The sequence below is a fragment of the Bos grunniens genome, chromosome 29 (genome assembly GCF_055505025.1).
Source record: "Bos grunniens cultivar Pamir isolate PY7600 chromosome 29, Bosgru_T2T1.0, whole genome shotgun sequence".
Classification (NCBI taxonomy): domain Eukaryota; kingdom Metazoa; phylum Chordata; class Mammalia; order Artiodactyla; family Bovidae; genus Bos; species Bos grunniens.
The window spans coordinates 38,303,509-38,324,229 of record NC_141193.1 but is presented as its reverse complement, the minus strand read 5'-3'; the positions used below and the strand labels follow the sequence as shown (position 1 = coordinate 38,324,229).

At 38.0% G+C, this 20,721-nt stretch overlaps 1 protein-coding gene across 10 annotated transcripts in view; it reads left to right on the top strand.

Annotated features, from left to right (window-relative positions):
- LOC147342510 (uncharacterized) overlaps positions 1 to 20,721 on the top strand; it is a 360,032-nt gene that overhangs the window by 299,987 nt on the left and 39,324 nt on the right. For 2 of the 10 annotated variants that reach the window (XR_015157853.1, XM_086384541.1), the window contains one exon: positions 10,811 to 20,494. The exons of 5 other annotated variants lie outside the window; for them this stretch is intronic. The gene's annotated coding sequence lies outside the window, so the exon portion shown is untranslated. Of the gene's footprint in view, positions 1 to 770; positions 1,012 to 10,810; positions 20,495 to 20,721 lie in introns of those variants that run through there. 3 more of the 10 variants (XR_015157852.1, XR_015157865.1, XM_086384540.1) reach the window with 3 other exon arrangements.

Sequence of the window (20,721 nt, the reverse complement as noted above, 5' to 3'; positions counted from 1 at the left end):
ATTTCTCAGATTGTTTTCTTGTATTTTATAATGTTGAGAATTTTGAGGAATGCTGGTGTTTTGTAGAATGCCTGTCAATTTGGATTTATTTGATGTTTTTCTTCATGGTTAGACTGGAGTTACAGGTTTCTGTAAAAGTCTACCACAGAGGTGACATGCCCTGCTCATCACATCGTATCAAGGGGAAAATGCTATTAACATGACTTATCACTGTGCTGTTAACCTTGACCTCTTGATTAAAACCGGGTTTGCCAGGTTTCTCCACTAGTTTCCTCTTTCTGTACCTGATTCTTTGTAAGTCACTAAGTCAGCCCACACCCCAGGGAACAGTATATTTGGAATTCCTCTGTAAATGCAATTTATCTCCTTTCCTTTATTCATTTATTTAATCAATCATGTATTTATATCAGCATGAGCTTATGTATATTCATTTTCTACTTTGGATTATAATCCAGTACTACAGTATTGATTTTGTTGCTCACTGTGTTCCAGCTTTGGCCACTGGGAACTTGAAATGGTTGGCTCAGACTTTTGAGTACCTAGGTTATAAAGACTGATTTTCTATCAGTAATGAAACCAGCTCAGGGGTGCCTAAACCAGAAAGAAGAAATTTATTATAGGAGCGTCTCCCAGAATCTTTGAGCTAGAATATATCTCTGTCCCCGAAGGACTGGAATTAATATTTAAAATGCAGTAAAGGTCCCTAATCTTTATTCTGCTTTATTCTCCATGTCTAATTCATTTTTTTTTTTCTCCCATTGTAACCTCAGACCACATGGAGGGACAGAGTTTCTATTTCAGAACTGCTGACTTCATGTGCTAATGTTCCAGTTATATAAAAAGAGTGATAGGCCTTTTCTAAGGCCCTGCATCAAAATTATTTGGAAAAGAACAAATTTTAAAGAAATTAAATCAATCTATGTTTGTCTTAATTGTAATTTGTTTTCATAAGGCCCAACTGACAGGTGATACACTTGTTTGAATTACATCCATGGATAATAATATTTTAATGTTTGTTAGTTGCATAAATTATTTTAGCCCAATGGCAGTGTTTAGGAATAAAACAAACATGTAAATATTAAAAAAAAAATATGTGGAAAAGAAATTGTGTAACTTAATTTAAAAGTGAATTTCTGGCCCAAGAAGCTGTGGCCAGAAGTGTGGTGTGGATCATGAAGTCTAAACTTGGCTCCAGGGGTCCATCCGTATCTGTGTCAATATTCTAGATCAAGGAGATATTTCCTAGACAAGAGTGGATTGTTGTGAGCCGTCCAGGCACCTGTAGAGGGTCCACTGTGAACATATGTGACCTTAGAATGCTGCTTCCGCTATCTTAAATGCAGTTTTACCTTTGATCTGCACAGAAGACTCCACATCCAATGTTACTTCTAAGATATCATCTCTGTCCAACTATTTCTCATAGTTACTCTCACGTGATCACCTACAAAATTTTTTTATTAAGTATGTTTATTATACAGTATCTCTATACATATTTTTTCTCAAGATCCTAGGTCTCTTGAGGAAGTTTTCCTGTGTAGTTCATCTTAACATCTCTAAGATCTAATTCAGTTTCTAGCATGTTATAGATTAAATGAATGATTTTTGAATAATAAATGACTAGGATATTTATTAAACTATGGTAGGGCTGAAGGCACTGAAATGAAAGTTCAAAATTTATGAACTTTCGTTAAAAGCATATTAATATTTGGTGATAAAACAGTTTAAGAGACCATTTTCTCTCTGACACTCCCCACAAAGAAGCCTTAGAAAGTAGGATGCCTTAAAAGAAAACCGCAGCTCTTCAGTGATGGGAAGAATTGGGAAGATTCAAAGGCAAATAAGCTGAACAAATTTTCGAGAGAGAAGTGGAAGTGAAAGAAAGTGAAACACAGAGTATTAATTTGCAGGGCCTAATTCAATCAGCAGGAAAAGATTCCTCAAATGTATTTGTAGGAGACAGACAGTAAAAGGAAAATTGGTTTGATGAAAAATGAGAATGGGGAATTAGAGACATAGGCTACGCGAAGGGAAATTTGTTCGACAGCGGCATTTTGCTTTGATTTTCACAGATCTAAGGGGAGATAAGGGATCACTTAGAAACCATTGCTCATGCTTTAAAATAGACTAGCCACAGCTGAAGATGGGTAAATGACTAAGAAGTGGGCAGTTGAAAGAAACACATTCAAACTCTACCATATCTGTCTAGATTCATTGAATTAATGTTGGCGGCCCTCACCTCCGACACTCGTACTTGGTCTATCTGGTTTCTTGGCTTTGTAGTCACCTATCAATAATCCAGTGTGGTCTGAGGATTCCCAGTTGGACTTCTCAACCTGCTGTGTTTTACCTAAGAACATAATGCTGCACTGAGAAGAGGACAGATAGGTGAGTTAGAGGAACTGAAAGTCTAGCTTTGAGTTGGAGATAGGAGTTTGGATTACAATAGCGTGGCATTTAATGTTAAAACATTGATGGTAGAGGTTAGCTAACAAAATCTTACTTAGTAAAATGAGCAATAGGTCAAAGGGAAATTAAGGGGAGTCCTTGCACTTTAGGATCAGAAAGAGGCAGAGGGGATCAAAGTAAGAAGATTAGGGAAGAATAGGCCAGGACTGAAGAGGAGAATACAAATGTGTTACCACAGACAAGAGGAACGAGAGAGTCTCATGTAAGAGAAGGCGGTCAACAGAGTCAAATGCTGCAGAGATTAAGTAAATTTGGTTTTAGAAAGCCCTTTATCTTGAATATTGTTATGTACATTTATCCTGGAGAAGGAAATGGCAACCCACTCCAGGGTTCTTGCCTGGAAAATCCCATGGACAGAGGAGCTTGGCAGGCTACAGTGCATGGGGTCACAAGAGTCAGACACAACTTAGGGACTAAACTACTACTACTATGTCCATTTTTAGGGTATTAGTTTGGGCTAATTTTTGAAGAGACTCCTGACTTTGCTTTGACTTTCTTTTTATTTTATTGAAATAATCTACTTTTCCAAAACCCAGACAGCAGTATTTTTGGTGTGAAGTTGCTGTGGTAACATTATCTTATATTCTTAAATTTTGTAACATATATTTGCTACTTTAGTTTTCCTAAATTTCACTACCAATCACTTTTTAAGAAGATAAGCTGGTAATGTTTACACTATGATTCTACTCCCAGTCACTACTTACTCCAGAAACTATTATGATGGTTTTTTTTTTTAGGAGGATGACATTTGAACTAAAGGAGCAGTTTGAATTTTGGCTAGGGACAAGTCTCAATTTAAATCTCAGTTTTGTCATTTCACATTTGCATGTTCTTTTACAAGTCATTTAACCTATCAGAGGCTTATTCTTCTCATTTACATATCTTTAAAAGGGGTCTAATATCTATGTCATAGAATGGTTTTGAAGATATATGTAAACATAAGTGTATAACTGAAAATATTAGTTTCTTTCTTGTTCTGTAAGTTTATATTTAATTATGTTCAATGTAAATGAGATATTGTTTGAAAAGATCAATTTTCTCTATGTTAAAAGGTTAAGTTCAGCCTGTGGTTCAAGAGAAAGTCAAAGTCTTGCCATATTCTCACATTAGCACAGAGCAGTCCTATAGTGAAACATTTGTGTTGGGTAAATACCAATTTGCGGTCATCTCATTTTGTGCTTGGTCTCTAGCACAAAATTAGGGGGAATACCACAGATAAAATTTCATATTTCCAATTACGCTTACATGAATACCTTAGACACCTCCAATTAAGCAGTCGCTTCTTCCATAGTTTGCCTACTGAGAACATTGAACACCAGAAATTAAAACGTCTTTAAATGTCATTTCTCTAAGATTCTCTAGAGACAGTACATGGAGGGGGTTTTTCCGCCGCATAAATATGATTTGAATTCCTTTGCTAAAGTTGGCTTTCACTGCCTGTCACTGACTATCAAAATAAACTTGTACATCATTTTCTTCAAGAGAAGGAACGTCACAAGACACCTGCTTCAGGCAGAACCTTACGTATCTTAATACATACTTGGGTCTTAATCACTGACTCCCTAACTTCATATTAACACCATATAGGAATGTTGACTGTATTAAGGGATGAATTTATTTGATAGCTTCAAATCTGGTTCACTATCGCAGAACCCCAAGTTCCTTTATAGTATTATCTCCTACAGAAAACCTTCTCTGACCTAATTTCCCAACTCTGCTCCTCTCCCCCAAGATAATTGCCTCTAAGTCTCCTCTGTATATCTTATCATGGCACTTATTCATCCCACTGTACTTTGTATGTTTCCATGACTCCCTCTACTAGCGATGTCTGCCTTGAGATAAGGTGCTGTCTTTCTAATCTATATGTCTGTATCCCTTTGTCCAAAATTCCTATGATGGAGTAGGCATGCATTAAATATAAGTTTATGACTCAACAAATGCACTGAGTTCTTATTGGACTTCTGATCCTATGATATTTGATATTTATATGTTTCCACCAACACTCATCTTTGACCCAGACATCAACAGAAATGCTTCACTCTCGCTCTCTTGGTTCAACAGTGACCTCTTCTTTCTTCCTGTTTTCAGCATACTTTAGAAAGTGCCCATACTCATGCTCATTTTATATTACTCTGAAGATATTTTAGGATACTTTTGCTAGAAACATTAAGGTCTTTGTCTAGCTTCTAAAATAACCCACTTGGGAACAGGACATCTGAAGCTAGAAGATCAAGGTCAAATATTATTTTCTTCTTCTATAAAACTTTTCTTGACTTTCCAAGGAGTGTTCAGTTCATGTTCATTTTTACTCTGAAGATATTTTAGGATACTTTTGCTAGAAACATTAAGGTATTTGTCTAGCTTCTAAAATAACCCACTTGGGAACAGGACGTCTGAAGGTTGAAGATCAAGGTCAAATATTATTTTCTTGTTCTATAAAACTTTTCTTGACTTTCCAAGGAGTGTTCAGCAGTTGAGTTCAGTCTCTCAGTCATGTCCGACTCTTAGCGACCCCATGGACTGCAGCATGCAGGCTTCCCTGTCCTTCACCAACTCCCAGAGCTTGCTCAAACTCATGTCCATCAAGTCGGTAATGCCATTCGACCATCTTGTCCTCTGTCATCCCCTTCTCTTCCTGCCTTCAATCTTTCCCAGCACAGGGTCTTCTCTAATGAGTCAGCTCTTTGCATCAGGTGGCCAAAGTATTGGAGCTTCAGCTTCATCATCAGTCTTGCCAATGAATATTCAGGATTAATTTCCTTTAGGATGGACTGGTTTGATCTCCTTGCAGTCCAAGGAGTGTTAGACCTCTTGAATTTTATTCACCTTCTCTTATAAAAATTAACTCGACATGGTTTAGTTCATCCACACTGACTAGGAGCTGCCTAAGGACAGTATCTTTTTCTCTTACTCATGTTGAGTATCGCTGTCTAAAACTTTGCGCATATTTTTCCCTCTGAATAGAACACTCTATTCAAAACCCTCTACCATTACCACTTCCTACCCTATTTCAGTTTCAGTACAAACACTCATACTTTTTTGGGTAACCCCTAAGGATTCTATGACTGCCTTCACCCGTCATGCTACATGGGTGTATTTATTATGGTGTATTTAAATGGTATATTTTATTTTCGATACTAACCTGTGAAGTCTTTAAGGTTAACAATTGGGTCTTGTTCTCCTTTTTGTGCCCCATGTCTAGTCTAAGCCTGAACAGAGTAGATAATGAATACAAATACTTAAAATATAAATGTCCCACTCTGCCATTCTTTAGGGCAAATATCTAATCAATTATTGACCAAGCAGTAAATCCTTCCAGCCAGTTTTGCATATTGGTAACTCTTCTTGGCCTATTGGTATTAGGTATATACCTATACCTAAACTTCATTAAGTGAGCTCATTGCTATGGAGATTTCTGGAAAAGCTTTATAGCTGTAGTTTGGGGTTTGGGAACATAGCTGTTACATGTTATAAGACTACTATTGATTGGGTTTCAAGAGAAAGTCTGTTAACCCTAGCATTTCCTTTGGTGGGAGAACTGCTTTGTAGATTGGTATAATTCAATGGTGGAATGAGTTGGCTCAGAAATTTAGTTCCATAGAGTAGAAGTAAAAAAAGGTACAATTGTAAAGTGCCTGCAGGCTGTGTCTGCTGTGTCTACTGTGTCAGTGATCCTCTGGTGACAGCCAGAGGTGACTAATGGCCTCCTGAGATTTATCAAATGTTATCTGTGATGTGAGCAGAAGCTTTTAAAGAACACTGATAAGTGTTTATTTCCTTTTGGTCATTTGTTTCCTTAGAGTCAAGCTCTCTCTCACACCAAGAGTTTGAGTTGTTTGGTGGAGAGCTTGACTGTATTGTTATTTAGATGAGACCTTCAGGGAACAAAGGACCCTGATGATGGGAAAGACTGAAGGCAGGAGGAGAAGGGGATGACAGAGGATGAGATGGTTGGATGGCATCAAAAACTCTATAGACATGAGCTTGAGTCAGCTCTGGGAGTTGGTGATGGACAGGGAAACCTGGCAACTGCAGTCCAGTTCAGTTCAGTTCAGTCGCTCAGTTGTGTCTGACTCTTTGTGACCCCATGAATCGCAGCACGCCAGGCCTCCCTGTCCATCACCATCTCCTGGAGTTCACTCAAACTCATGTCCATCGAGTCAGTGATGCCATCCAGCCATCTCATCCTCTGTCATCCCCATCTCCTCCTGCCCCCAATCCCTCCCAGCATCAGTCTTTTCCAATGAGTCAACTCTTCGCATGAGGTGGCCAAAGTACTGGAGTTTCAGCTTTAGCATCATTCCTTCCAAAGAACACCCAGGGCTGATCTCCTTTAGAATGGACTGGTTGGATCTCCTTGCAGTCCAGGGGATTCTCAAGAGTCTTCTCCAACACCACAATTCAAAAGCATCAATTCTTCAATGCTCAGCTTTCTTCACAGTCCAACTCTCACATGCATACATGACCACAGGAAAAACCATAGCCTTGACTAGACGGACCTTTGTTGGCAAAGTAATGTCTCTGCTTTTTAATATGCTGTCTAGGTTGGTCATATCTTTCCTTCCAAGGAGTAAGCATCTTTTAATTTCATGGCTGCAGTCACCATCTGCAGTGATTTTGGAGCCCCCAAAAATAAAGTCTGATACTGTTTCCACTGTTTCCCCATCTATTTCCCATGAAGTGATGGGACCAGAGGCCATGATCTTAGTTTTCTGAATGTTGAGCTTTAAGCTAATATTAATAATCATCATATCCATAACCACATACTCATACCCACACATATACCCACCCACCTTCATTTTTATATATATATTTATATTTTTTTTTCTCATAATGGACACTAATATTGAAAAGCAGAGTTTTTTTTATCATGTAAATTCAGTAAAGCTTTAGTGTTCTTAGTTTGATCTTTCCATTAATTCATTCAACAAATGTTAATCAAGGCCTACTATGGTAGGTACTAGCGATGAAATGACAATTTAGTTTATAATCCAGTAGAAGATACAAAAAAGAAATAATCTAATTACAATGCTTGATAAGAGCTGCCCTAACAGTTTATTCCCTTGCTGAAGCACAAACCAGAACACTGAGCTGTGAATTACTAAGATAGTGAATGATGTTAGTCTTTCACATCCCACTGCTGCTGGGTTGTTCTCTCATTTTCCTTGCTGTTGCTGTTGCTGTCGCTTCAGTTGTGTCCGACTCTGGGAGACCCCATAGATGGCAGCCCACCAGGCTCCCCCATTCCTGGGATTCTCCAGGCAAGAACACTGGAGTGGGTTGCCATTTCCTTCTCCAATGCATGAAAGTAAAAAGTGAAAGTGAAGTCGCCTAGTCATGTCCGACTCTTAGCGACCCCATGGAATACAGCCCACCAGGCTCCTCCATCCATGGTATTTTCCAGGCGAGAGTACTGGAGTGGGGTGCCATTGCCTTCTCCTTACATACTTATAAATTCTCCTAAGTTTGTAAAAATATTTTATTAAATATTACTGACAAGGGAGAGATAAAACTTTAGTAAATGTTGAGATCTGTGGTTAAAATTTGAAGCTGTGCCAGGGAACTCATTACTCTCAACAGAAATGTAATTTGAGGTAAAAGAGAAAGCCTGAAAATTCACCGCTTATAAATTTAGGAGTTCACGAAGGTTCCAGAGTATAAGTATGATGACTCTGAAGATAGCATCCAGGGTCTACTATAAGAAAGGCAAATTAACAGCCACTCATTTTTTGTCTTCTCAAAACAAGTTGCCCATGAGATCACAGTAGAAGAAACTTAACAGTAATGATAGACTTTGCTCTTGAGAGTGTCCAGGCACGATTGGCCTAAAATATACTACAGTAGCTGACAATTTCTTCTCTGGGTTTTGCCAGCCGTTTGGGTATTTAGCCAAAGAAGTGGGTATAGGTCTCTTCTGATAGTAGCCATTGAGCTTTTGAGGATTTTATTACAAAGCAATAATAACTTGAAATATATTTTAAGAACAGATAATAACTCTAGCTCTGATCCTGCTGTTCACATATTATGCAAAATCCTGGTAAAGCCAGTATATTTGTACCCTTCCACAAATGACAAGTATTAACTCTGAAAAAACACTAAAACAAGCTAAAAAAAAAAAAAAGATACAGAGGAACTTGAGACCAACCAAAAGCAGACACATATGAAAAAATTGTCCTCAGCAGTTGAATAAATATACAAAATAGCCAATGGTCCATACACCAAAATGGACCCTATGATAGGCCATACAAAGTCTCAATACATTTAAAAATATTGAAAATACAAATACTATAAAATAAATTGCATCAAAGCAAAAAGATATTCTGAAAATTTCCAAGTATTGGCGTATTAACCAATGTTGTTTTAAATAATTCATGGATTAAAGAAATCAGAAGGGAAACTAGAAAATAGTTCAAACTGAATGGTAGTAAAGACACAGTTTACCAAGTTCTGTGGTATGTAACCAATCAGACTTCAGAGAGAATTTTAAATGTTTATGTTAGCAATTTGGAGAGAAATTTATAGTTTTAAATGTTTATGTATTCCAAGAAAGTTATACAATAAAAGATCTAAAGTTCTACCTTTAGCTAGGGAAAAAAAAGGGCAAAGTAAACTCCAAATAGGTAAGGAGAAGGAAGTAATAAATATAAGAGCAGAAGTCAATGAAATATAAAACACAAAATGTTTATGTATAACCGAAACACTGCCATACACCTGAATCTAACACAACATTGTAAATCAACTATAATTCAATATAAAATAAAAAGTTAAAAAGTTGAGATTAAAAAAAACAAAACCCCCAGTAGATAAACAAAGTTAAGCCTTCTGCATAGCTAGAGTTTAACCGTGCAATCAATGCTGGCAGTAAAGAATCTGGGAAGAAAAGCTTTCCCGGTTTCCATCTGTGGCCAGTAAGAGCTTAGAAGGGTAGAAATGGTGCTAAGGACAGATGCATGTGTCTGGAGAAGAGCTGTCTCAGTGACATACTCTAGGCTGGTACCAACTCAAGCAGCACAGGGAATTTCTTTTGAAATTTATAATGTCTTCAGCTTTTAGTGCTTTGTTATATGAAAGTGTTAGTTGCTCAGTCGTGTCTGACTCTTGGTGACCCCATGGACTGTAGCCCACCAGGTTCCACTGTTCACAAATTTTCCCAGGCAAGAATCCTGGAGTGGGTTACCATTCCCTTCTCCAGGGCCAATCCAGGAATCACATTGCAGCCAGATTCTTTACCAACTGAGCCACCAGAAAAACCTGTAGTGCTTAGTTAGGCACATAGAAATCAGTGGTTACTTACTTAATGAATGGCTAGATATTAATAATAAGGAGGGTTGTTTCCATAAAATTCTATTGATATGTCTTTCTTGGTTAAAGAAATAAGATAGAAGTCATGGGCCTGGGAAACTGTGTGTGACTGTAACTGATTATGGATTTGAAATTTTGATCTTCTGTTCTCGCCTAATGTTCTTGCCTAACATTGGTTGATATATTTAACAGAAGATGTGACATTTCTATTATTACCAAGAAATGTTAAGTGGAAAGATATTCTGGGAAATAGACTGTCCATAGGTAATCAAAATTACATGAAGCCAAGATGTCCCAGTTGCTAATTATATAATTATTATGAAATATAATTTGATTCAAATATATTACTTTGTAATTGGAAAATACAGTCTTATTAAGTTTCAGGCAATGAAATCTTACTTTTAAGATGGTATATCCATGGAAGAATCATTCATAACAATTCTCATTATGACTTTTTCATTTATAAAGCCTCTCACCACAAAATAGTAGGTTTTCAGTTTCATTAAAGAAAGATTTCCTCTAATAGAATTCATGTGCTATATTGTATAAGTTGGGGACATTGAGAGAAAGCAAAGTGACATGTGATTTCAGTTGTAAAAAATTATTGATAAGAACACTTATCATGAGATCTATCACCTTAACAAATCTTTAAGTGTATAATACAATATTGTGAATTCTAGGTACAATGTATTATTAATAGTATAGCAGATTTCTAGAACTTATTCATCTTGCAAAGTTCAGACTTCATGCTCATTTCTCCCCTTCCCCCATGACACTTGCCTTAGCAATTATTTCATCTGATATAACACCAAAAGCAAAGGTAGCAAAATCCAAAATATACAAATGGGACTTTCCCATAATGGCTAAACTATTTCATTTTCTCATCAGCACTGTCTCACTAATCCAGCCTCTCTGCATGCCTGCCAGTATTTGCTGTTGTCACTGTTTTCTGTTCTAGCTCTCCTGATATTTACATAGTGCCATTTCATCTTGGTTTTAATTTGCACTTCCTTGTCACACTGTTTATTTAACTTATATGCAGAGTACATCATGAGAAACGCTGGACTGGAAGAAACACAAGCTGGAATCAAGATTGCTGGGAGAAATATCAATAACCTCAGATATGCAGATGACACCACCCTTATGGCAGAAAATGAAGAGGAACTAAAAAGCCTCTTGATGAAAGTGAAAGTGGAGAGTGAAAAAGTTGGCTTAAAGCTCAACATTCAGAAAACAAAGATCATGGCATCGGTCCCACCACTTCATGGGAAATAGATGGGGAAACAGTGGAGACAGTGTCAGACTTTATTTTGGGGGGCTCCAAAATCACTGCAGATGGTGACTGCAGCCATGAAATTGAAAGATGCTTACTCCTTGGAAGGAAAGTTATGACCAACCTAGATAGCATATTGAAAAGCAGAGACATTACTTTGCCAACAAAGGTTCGTCTAGTCAAGGCTATGGTTTTTCCTGTGGTCATGTATGGATATGAGAGTTGGACTGTGAAGAAGGCTGAGCGCCGAAGAATTGATGCTTTTGAACTTTGGTGTTGGAGGAGACTCTTGAGAGTCCCTTGGACGGCAAGGAGATCCAACCAGTCCATTCTGAAGGAGATCAGCCCTGGGATTTCTTTGGAGGGAATGATGCTGAAGCTGAAACTCTAGTACTCTGGCCACCACATGCGAAGAGTTGACTCGTTGGAAAAGACTCTGATGCTGGGAGGGATTGGGGGCAGGAGGAGAAGGGGATGACAGAGGATGAGATGGCTGGATGGCATCACTGACTTGATGGACGTGAGTCTGAGTGAACTCGGGGAGTTGGTGAGGGACAGGGAGGCCTGGTGTGCTGCGATTCATGGGGTTGCAAAGAGTCAGACACGACTGAGTGACTGATCTGATCTGATCTGAATGTTGAACATCATTCATATGCTTCTTTGCCACCTATATGTTCCCTTTGTTGAAATATCTGTACATGTCACTTGCCTATTTTCTTACCTCTTTTTTTTTTTTTTTTTTTAATACTGTTGAGTTTTGAGTGGTCTTTATATATCTAGGTACTATCCTCTGGAGGAGGGCATGGCAACCCACTCCAGTCTTCTTACCTGAAGAATCCCATGGGCAGGAGCCTGGTGGGCTACAGTCTATGGGGTCGCAAAGAGTAGGATGCTACTTAGTGACTAAACAGAGAGATCCTTTTAAAATATGTGGTTTGCAAATATTTTCTCCCAGTCAGTAACTTTTATTTTAAGCTTCTTAATAGAATTTTTCACAAAGTAAGAGATTTTAATTTAGAAGATGACTAGTTATTTATTGGTATAAAGTGCAAGAATTCTTTGCCTAGAACTTCATATCTTGCTCTCAATTTTGAAGATTTTCTTGTATATTTTCTTTAAGTTTGATTTTTATGTTTTCCATTTATGGTTAATGCTGCATTTTGATTCGATTTTTAGATAAGGCTTGAGATTTATACAAAGGCCTGAAATAATACAAATACCTATTTCATCTTCCTACAAGTGGAATTTCACTTTCAGGCTTCAAAAAACACGTGAGAAGATGGAAGAAAGATGACAGTGTTTATCTTGGGAACACAGCATAGTGCAGAAGCACAGGCCTTGGATTTTGATTATACAACTTAAGGTTCTGTGGTTGAAGTGAAATTCATAAAAAATTTCTTGCTTTTCAGGCTTTTTTGAGGATGTAATAGTAGCATTGATGAAAGAGACTTGTCAGTTGCCAGGTCAGTATAGATTTAAGTCATCTTCATGATTGGGTGCAGCAGATCACAAAAAGGAAAGCTGGGATGGGGTGAAGGATACAGGCTGTATCGATGTTACAGTTTATTTTACACTTTTACCCATCTCTTCATATTACCGAAATCTGTGTTCTTCATCCATCTAGAATCTAACTCTGTCTATCTGAAAACAATATAATAGACTTTTGTTTTTGGAAAATTTTTCCTGCTTCATCTGGCAATTTCCTAGATAATCTTATTAAGCACCATCAGAGGAAAGCAGATCAATAGCTAAATGTTTGCTTACATTTTCCAACAACTGAAAAGAAGGGTTAAAGTGTAATTCCTATTTGAATACTTGGTAGGCAAAAAAAAATAATGCTCTTCCTCTAAAGATAGCTATACCCTGTTCCTTGAAACCTAGGGTTTTTATAAATTGTATTCCATTTTGATTCAAAATTTTCCATAAATTATATTCCATTTAAAGTTATAAAATGTTGGCTATATTCCTTATGTTGTACAGTGTAACTTTGTAGCTTATTTATTTTATGTGTACTAGATGATATCTCTTAATTCTCTACCCCATCAATCATGCCCCTTCCCACTTCCATTTCCCCTCTGGTAACCACAAGTTTGTTCTCTGTATCTGTGAATCTGTTTATCTTTGGTTTTATCTTTTATATTCCACATACAAGTGATCACATACAGTACTTGTCTTTTTCTGATTTATTTCACTAAGCACAATACCCTCCAGGTCCATCCATATTATTTCAAGTGGCAAAACTTTATTCTTTTCTTATGGCTAATATTCCATTATGTATGGGTGTGTGTGTGTGTGTATACCAATCTTCTTTAGCTGTTCATCTGGTGATAGACACTTGCTGCTGCTAAGTCACTTCAGTCGTGTCCGACTCTGTGTGACCCCATAGACGGCAGCCCACCAGGCTCCCCCGTCCCTGGGATTCTCCAGGCAAGAACACTGGGTGCTTCTATATTTTGGCAGTTGTAAATGATGCTGCTATGAATATTGGGGTGCATGTGTCTTTTTTAATTAATATTTTTGTATTTTTTGGTTATATACCTAGTAATGGAAGTCCTGCCTCATATGATAGTTTTCTTTTAATATGTTTTTATTTATTTATATTTTTATTTAGTTTTGACTGTGCTGGGTCTTCGTTGCTGTGCGGGCTTTTCTGTAGTTGCGTCATGGGGGGCGGGGGGCTCTTCTCTAGTTGCGGTGCGTGGGCTTCTCATTGAGGTGACTTCTCTTGTTGCAGAGCACGCGTTCTAGGGCATGCAGGCTTCAGTAACTGTGGGACATGGGCTCAGTAGTTGAGGCTCCTGGACTCTAAAGCACAGGCTCAGTAGCTGTGGTGTGTGGGTTTAGCTGGTCCATGGCATGTGAAATCTCGGATCAGGGTTTGAACCCATGTCTCCTGCATTGGGAAGCTGATTCTTTACCACTGAGCCACCAGGGAAGCCCCACATGGTAGTCCTAGCTTCAGTGTTTTGAGAAAACTCCATAATATTTTCCACAGTGACTGTACCAGTTTACATCCCCCCCAACAGTATAGGAAGGTTCCCTTTTCTCCACATTCTCACCATAATGTGTTATTTATGTTCTTTTTGATGATAGTCTGACAGGGGTGAGGTGACATCTCATTGTGATTTTGATTTGCATTTCCCTGATGATAGTAATGTTGAGCATGTTTTCCTGCTGGCCATCTGCATGTCCTCTTTGGGAAAATGTCTATTCAATCCTTTCCATTTTTTAATTGGGTTGTTTTATTTTTCTTTTGGTGATGTGTTGTATGAGCTGCTTAAATATGTTGGATATTAACCCCTTATTGATCATATTATTTGAAAATATTTTCTCCTATTCAGTAGATTTTCTTTTCATTTTGTCATTAATTTCCTTTGCTTTGCAAAAGCTTTTAGCTTTTTGCTTTAAGCTCCCATTTGTTTATTTTTGCTTTTGTTTCACTTGCCTCAGGAGATACATCCAGAAAAAAATTATTGGTGTGTCTTGTGTCAAAAAATATTCTGTCTATGTTTTCTTTTAGGAGTTTTACAGTTTCCAGTCTTAAATTTAGGTCTTTAACCCATCTTGAGCTTATTTTTGTATGTAGTTTGAAAAGTATGCATTGGGTAAATGGAATAAGTGGTATTTTTTTCTGTCCAGAAGACGAGTTGTGCAAAGCTTCTGAGTAGAAGTGGCATAGGAGATGGATTCTGAAGGATGATTATGTGGCTTTCATGCAGCGTCGGCAGCTTCCAGGAAGAAGGAATAGCATTTGCAAAGGCAGAAATATGTGAAACTATAAGGTGTTTTTAGGAAAGGGCTGGTTGTTTTGGTACGGATGTGTGAGTATATGTGAGGGGAAAAGACACTAGCAAAGAGGTTTGTGAATAAACTTGAATTCTGCATCATTTAGATTTTATTCTGAAAGCAGTAGAAAGGGAATAATTGCAACATGAAACCTGATGTGGCCAGTTTATTATCTTATAAATGTAGCATGGACCACCATCTGGAGGATATATTGGATGGAGGTCAAAAGGTGGTTACAAGACTCTGACCATAGTCAGGACTCCATGTAATGAGGGCTTAACAGGGCAGTCACAAAATTGAGGTAGTTTTGCAAGTCGCTTTAGCAATAGTGTGACAGTTATTAATAAACTGATGGCTGATTAGTTTGGGTGGAAGATCGTAAGGGAAATAGAAATATCAAATATGTTCTGAGTAGGAGCGGCTGGGCAGATATTTGTCTTGGGATTTGTGATGAAAATTACTGTCAGAGATGCTAAGTTTGACAACAAGATATGCTGGTAAAACTTGGAGAAAGTAGCTGGATTTTGTTGCTGTTTTAGTCCCTAGGTCGTGTCCAACTTTTCACGATCCCATGGATTGTAGCCCACCAGGCTCCTCTGTCCATGGAATTCTCCAGGCAACAATACTGGAGTGGGTTGCCATTTCCTTTTCCAGGGGATCTTGCGGACCCAGTGATCAAACCTGCGACTCCTACAATGGCAGGCAGATTCTTTACTGCTGAGCCACCAAGAAAGCCCAGCTGAATTTTAGGAATGATATTAAATCTAGGAACATGGATATGAAAATATCATTTATTATTATTATCATCTGATTCCTTAGTAATATGTGAAAAGTGAGAAACCTTTGCAATTAGATATACTTGATCTTAGAACCCAGACCTATCTCTCATTACTGGGATGCAAGTTGCATTCACTTTCTTATCTGTTAATTGCGTTTCTCAGAGTTGCACATTTTTGGTGCTAGCTTTGAGCTGAAGTTCTAGGCAATGCCAAAGTTCATATTCTTTTCACCATGACAAAATACTTCATGCTTTTAAAATAAGGTCCATTCTCAAAATTCTAAGGAGCAGTCTGCTTATACACATATAGTACTGTGCACACTTCGTAAAGAACAGTTGATTTTTGGTAAAAATTTGGCCAAGTAGTGTCCAAGGCAGCAAATGGCAAGGAGCGCTGCCTGTGAGCAGTTCTGCTGTAGCTCAAAGAGGAAGGGAAGGATTTCAGCAATGGTAGGTCTCTACCTGGGCTTTGGAGAAGAATAGGATTTGGATATATGAAAAGGGGAGGCTCAGCTCTCTGGATTAAAGTCTCAGTTAAGCAAATAGGAGGTGGGTTTTACATTATTGAGGTTCCAGGTAGGGACAGTGATGCTTTGCGGCTAGTCTTGACTTGAGCAAATCGTGGGTGGAAAAATCATGACTTTTCAGAGTCTTCCTCAGGTATATGAAATATGTTGTATGCTTAAATGTACACAGCTACCCTTTACCTCGTTCTCAGAAGAAGTTTTCAGATAGTAATATTAAATATTACAAGTAGAGGAAGCATTCTAAGTACAAATAACATTTCATGCAATATCCAAAAGGATGAGGAAATACAAAGATTTGTACTGATGTTTTTAAAAAAATTATATGCTTACTAAAAGGGCAAAATTAAATTTTTAGCAGAAAAACTGACAGAAAAAAATAAAGAGAGAAAGTACTCAAAGGAAATTGAAGATAATACAACCAAGGTTGCTTCCTGTAGTTGTTAGAGGTATATATAGAGAAAAGACTATTTCACAGAGATAAGGAAATGACATTAGTGTTTTCTGATAGAGTCATCCAAATCTATTTAGTTTTTATGGCCCGATAAAGTTTCTGACCTTACAGGAGACTTCAAAGACAGATAAGTGGGTAGATAAAACACCACAATGGAATTTAATTAAAGCTATAATGAACATTGGTTTTGTATTATCTAGATGAATTTTCAGTCTCTTGAAATTTGTATAACATTGGGATATTTTACTATAGTCAGCTTCATACATTTGGCTGTGATGGTGTGTTCAAGGAACAAAGGAAACATTTTAGTCCATTTATAAGGGAAGGCCTTTATGTTCTTTGAGGCCATAGTGGGGTAAAATGAGCCAGAGACAACGTTTACAGAGTTTAAAGGTAAAAAATCATAAGATGGTACTATTTTTTATAATAGCTTTATATTATTGAATATTTTTTCTATGCCAGGAGTATTATATTCATTAACTCATTTATCCATCATAATGATCCTGTGGGGTGAAGAGAGACTATTGTTAATGCTATTTTTAAATGGAGAAACTGAGGTCAGTTAGTAGTGATGAGCTCATCTAAGTTCACACCACTGATAAATGGCAGAGCTGAGGCTCTAGTCTGAGCTTGGATGACTTATTACAAGCTCTTAACTATTCTGTTGTACTGGCCTGAAATTCTATGCTAGATGTTATCTAGTTCCATTTGATGGGCAGCAGTGGAGTAAAGTATGGAGCACTGGATTTAGAGTCATAAGACCTGTATTCATATTCTAGTTTTCCTACTTTACAGTTGTGTAACCGTCAGCTGCATTGGATTGGATATCCACGATGGCTCAAACCCTTGTCTGGTGATTGATGCTGACTTTAGCTGGGAGCTCCAGTAGGGCTTTATGCATATGCCTTTGACTTCCAAGATGGTAATTTGTTCCTGAAATGTAAATTCCCCCAGTTCTGCTTGTCAAACTTCTATTTATTCCCGAAAACCTATGTCCTAGGCCTTCATTCCCAAACTATCAGCTTGACTTGATCTCACCATTCTTTTGCTCCTTGAATAAGCTCTTCGTCTCTTTGGTGGAGCTCTCATTTTCTGCTATTGTAGGTATTGAATTAAAAGTCAGGCTACCCCAATGGACTGTAATCTCAAGGATCAAAACCAAAACTTCCTATATTTTTTCTTCAGCATCTAACTGTTGTCTCCATAGTAGGTATCCAATAAATGCTGATGAATGAACACTATTAGGTCAGCCTGTTACTAGAGTATTTTAAATTGTCAAGAGCTGATTTGTATAGCAGTTACTCTATCCAAGTAAAATCGCTTGGTCAGAGAGTGACTGAAAACACCACAAAATTACCTCATTAAAGGAGAACAGGACTTTATAAGTCTCTTTATATTTCACTTTTTCCATTAAGGGATATACCGACAATAATATCATTTAGTTGCTTGCATAAAACTATGAAAGCTTACAAATTTTCCCAAATTCACATTATTTTCTTCATCAGCAAGATACAGCTTTATGACTAAGATTAAGGCAGCTCAGTAGAATTTGCTATAAAGTTATTTTAAGAATTATGTAAAGAGTCGGACACGACTGAGCGACTGATCTGATCTGATAGTCAACTAAATATTTTAGAGGCAATAGTGGTTTTCTTTAGCCCCCAAAATTTGCTTAAGTATACACCTAATGACTGATTTACCACTCATTCATTACAAAAACATTGTTGGATGCCTGTTTATGTACTAAGTCATAAGGATAGAGATTAAAATTGAAGAACCAATTATTTTCAAAAACACACTGTGATAATGATTTGTAAATGAATATGGAGAGAAACAATGGAAAAGTAGGAGATAAAAGAAACAACAGAGATAGGTAGTATAAATGAAATAAATGACAAAAACGGGACATGGTTCTTGAATGTTTAGGGGGATGCTTCAGAGATGATGAAATAATTGAGCTCTGTCTTGAAAAATGAGTAGCAACTACTAGAAAGAATGAAGTTGTGGAGGGAAAATAAGATTCAAGAGTGGACAGCAAGGAGAAACATAGAATTACAGACAGTCTGCTCATGGCATTGTATCTTTAATTTGGGAAGCCATGGGAAGCTTGGGGGAAGGAGCGTGCCATGATCAGAAGGTCATTTCCAGAGGCAGATACAGATATATTAGGGAAAAACAGTCACAGGAGATGCCAGAGGAAGAGGGACCAATTAGAAGTTTATTAAGATATTTTAGGCCAGTGGGTATAGAAGATATGAATCCAGACAGGATCTGTGGGAATGGTGAAGTAAGGTTAGGTAACAGATACAGCAAAATGGGAATCCATGAAATGTTTTATCAGACAGCAGAGCGACAGGACAGGGAGTGGGAGAAATAGCATATTTTGTGTTAAGCTATGAATCTTGGTGATTGGGGAGACAGTAGTAGTATTAGCATAGATGCCACAGGAAGAACAGGGAAAAGTAGAGACAAGTTCTCTTTTAGAAAACACGTTTGGAACACACACCAGTAGCCATGCTTCGGTTGTTGCCAGAGTTGTTCCACAGCTTCACTGAGAAGCCATCGCTTCCTACCTTCTGCATCCAAGCAGTGAACATCTTTGGAAACCGGTCCCTGAATTTTAGGTAAACCCAGATGTTAAGCCAGTTGGAGCATATTGCACTAGGAATTCACATTTTATCTTTAATCGACACACAATGGCAGCAAATAACATAATTTGCATTCTGGTAGTGAAGCCAAGCCAGTGCTGATTTGGAGACAATAGTTAGGAATCTCTGTCTGGACACAAAGTCTTTTGCCCAAACAAATGAGCGCAGATGTAGCAGGCAATCTTTAGTGACTAATAATGCCTCCTTTCAGATCCCGAGCGGAGTTTGTTTGCTTGTTCATTGTTTTCTTCTTTTCTGATTTTGTCATGTTTTATGACATCACAATCCCTATTCCAGCTGCAGGAGAATCAAAGCACAGTTAATCAAGTAGAAAATGTACATTCAGACTCACAAAATAAATCCAAACAGATAGACAAACAAACAAAAACACTGTTATACATGTACCAGGATTAGAAGAAAATGTTTCTCTCCTGGGCTGGGATGAACTGCCATTGTTCTCTGTTGTATTACTCTGTTAAAAAAACAGTATCACTGAACAAGAAGAAAACAAAAATGCACAACCTTACAATGATATTTCCTAGTATTATTATAATGAAATAAATATCTTAATTGCTGAGATTGATAATAGAAATGATAATTCAAATGTATATAAATCTACCTTTATTCCATTAGGAAATGGCTGCTGACTTTCCCAGTGGTCCCCGTCTGGAATCATTGCTAACTCTCCCTGAAAATCCAGCTTATCTTGTTCTTGAATGGGTCCTGATCAGTGTGGAAGTAGATTTTTCAATTGCTCAGCAGCCTCAGGCCTTTCTTATGATAGAATATGGAGTTTTGGTATTGCCCAGATTTTTGGTAACGTAAGTTTCAAGGGACATGGTCACAGTGACAAAGAAGGTTGGTTTTTGTAAACCATTTGTGAGTCCCCCTTGTGCCACCATTTGCCCCATGCAAGTTCCCTTCTGCCTTGGCTACTCTGCCTAGCGCTCCCCAGTGTATCTCCTGCCTTCCTTCCCCACATAGGCATGTCTGTGGCTATGGAAACTAGAGCTGAGTCCCACTGCGGGAGCCTGCATGTGCTTCAGAATCAACCCTTGTTTTCTCCCCATCATCTACTTCAAACCTCCTCTCATGTGGCTTGGGTCCCAACTGTTAGTGTTTACCCACCCTATTTGGGATGATGACTCAATGAGTTACCCTTCGGGTTAGTGATTATCTCTTGACTCTGCTTCAGTGCAGATGGCAATACCCTGATCTAATGACCACCTGGCCAGGTCTATGCAACCTCCCTCCCTGATTCCCAGAAAAGAAGAACAGTCATACAGGATCCCTCCCTACCAAGCCTCAGAGTCAAGGATGCCTGCCTTCCTCAAGAGATCTCTCTCTTTCATGACTTTGGATCCTGCTCTCAAATCACTTCCCTTCCCTCCCCAGCCTATGTTATACATGTCTCAGTTCAGTTCAGTTCAGTCACTCAGTTGTGTCCAACTCTTTGCGACCCCATGGACTGCAGCACACCAGGACTCCCT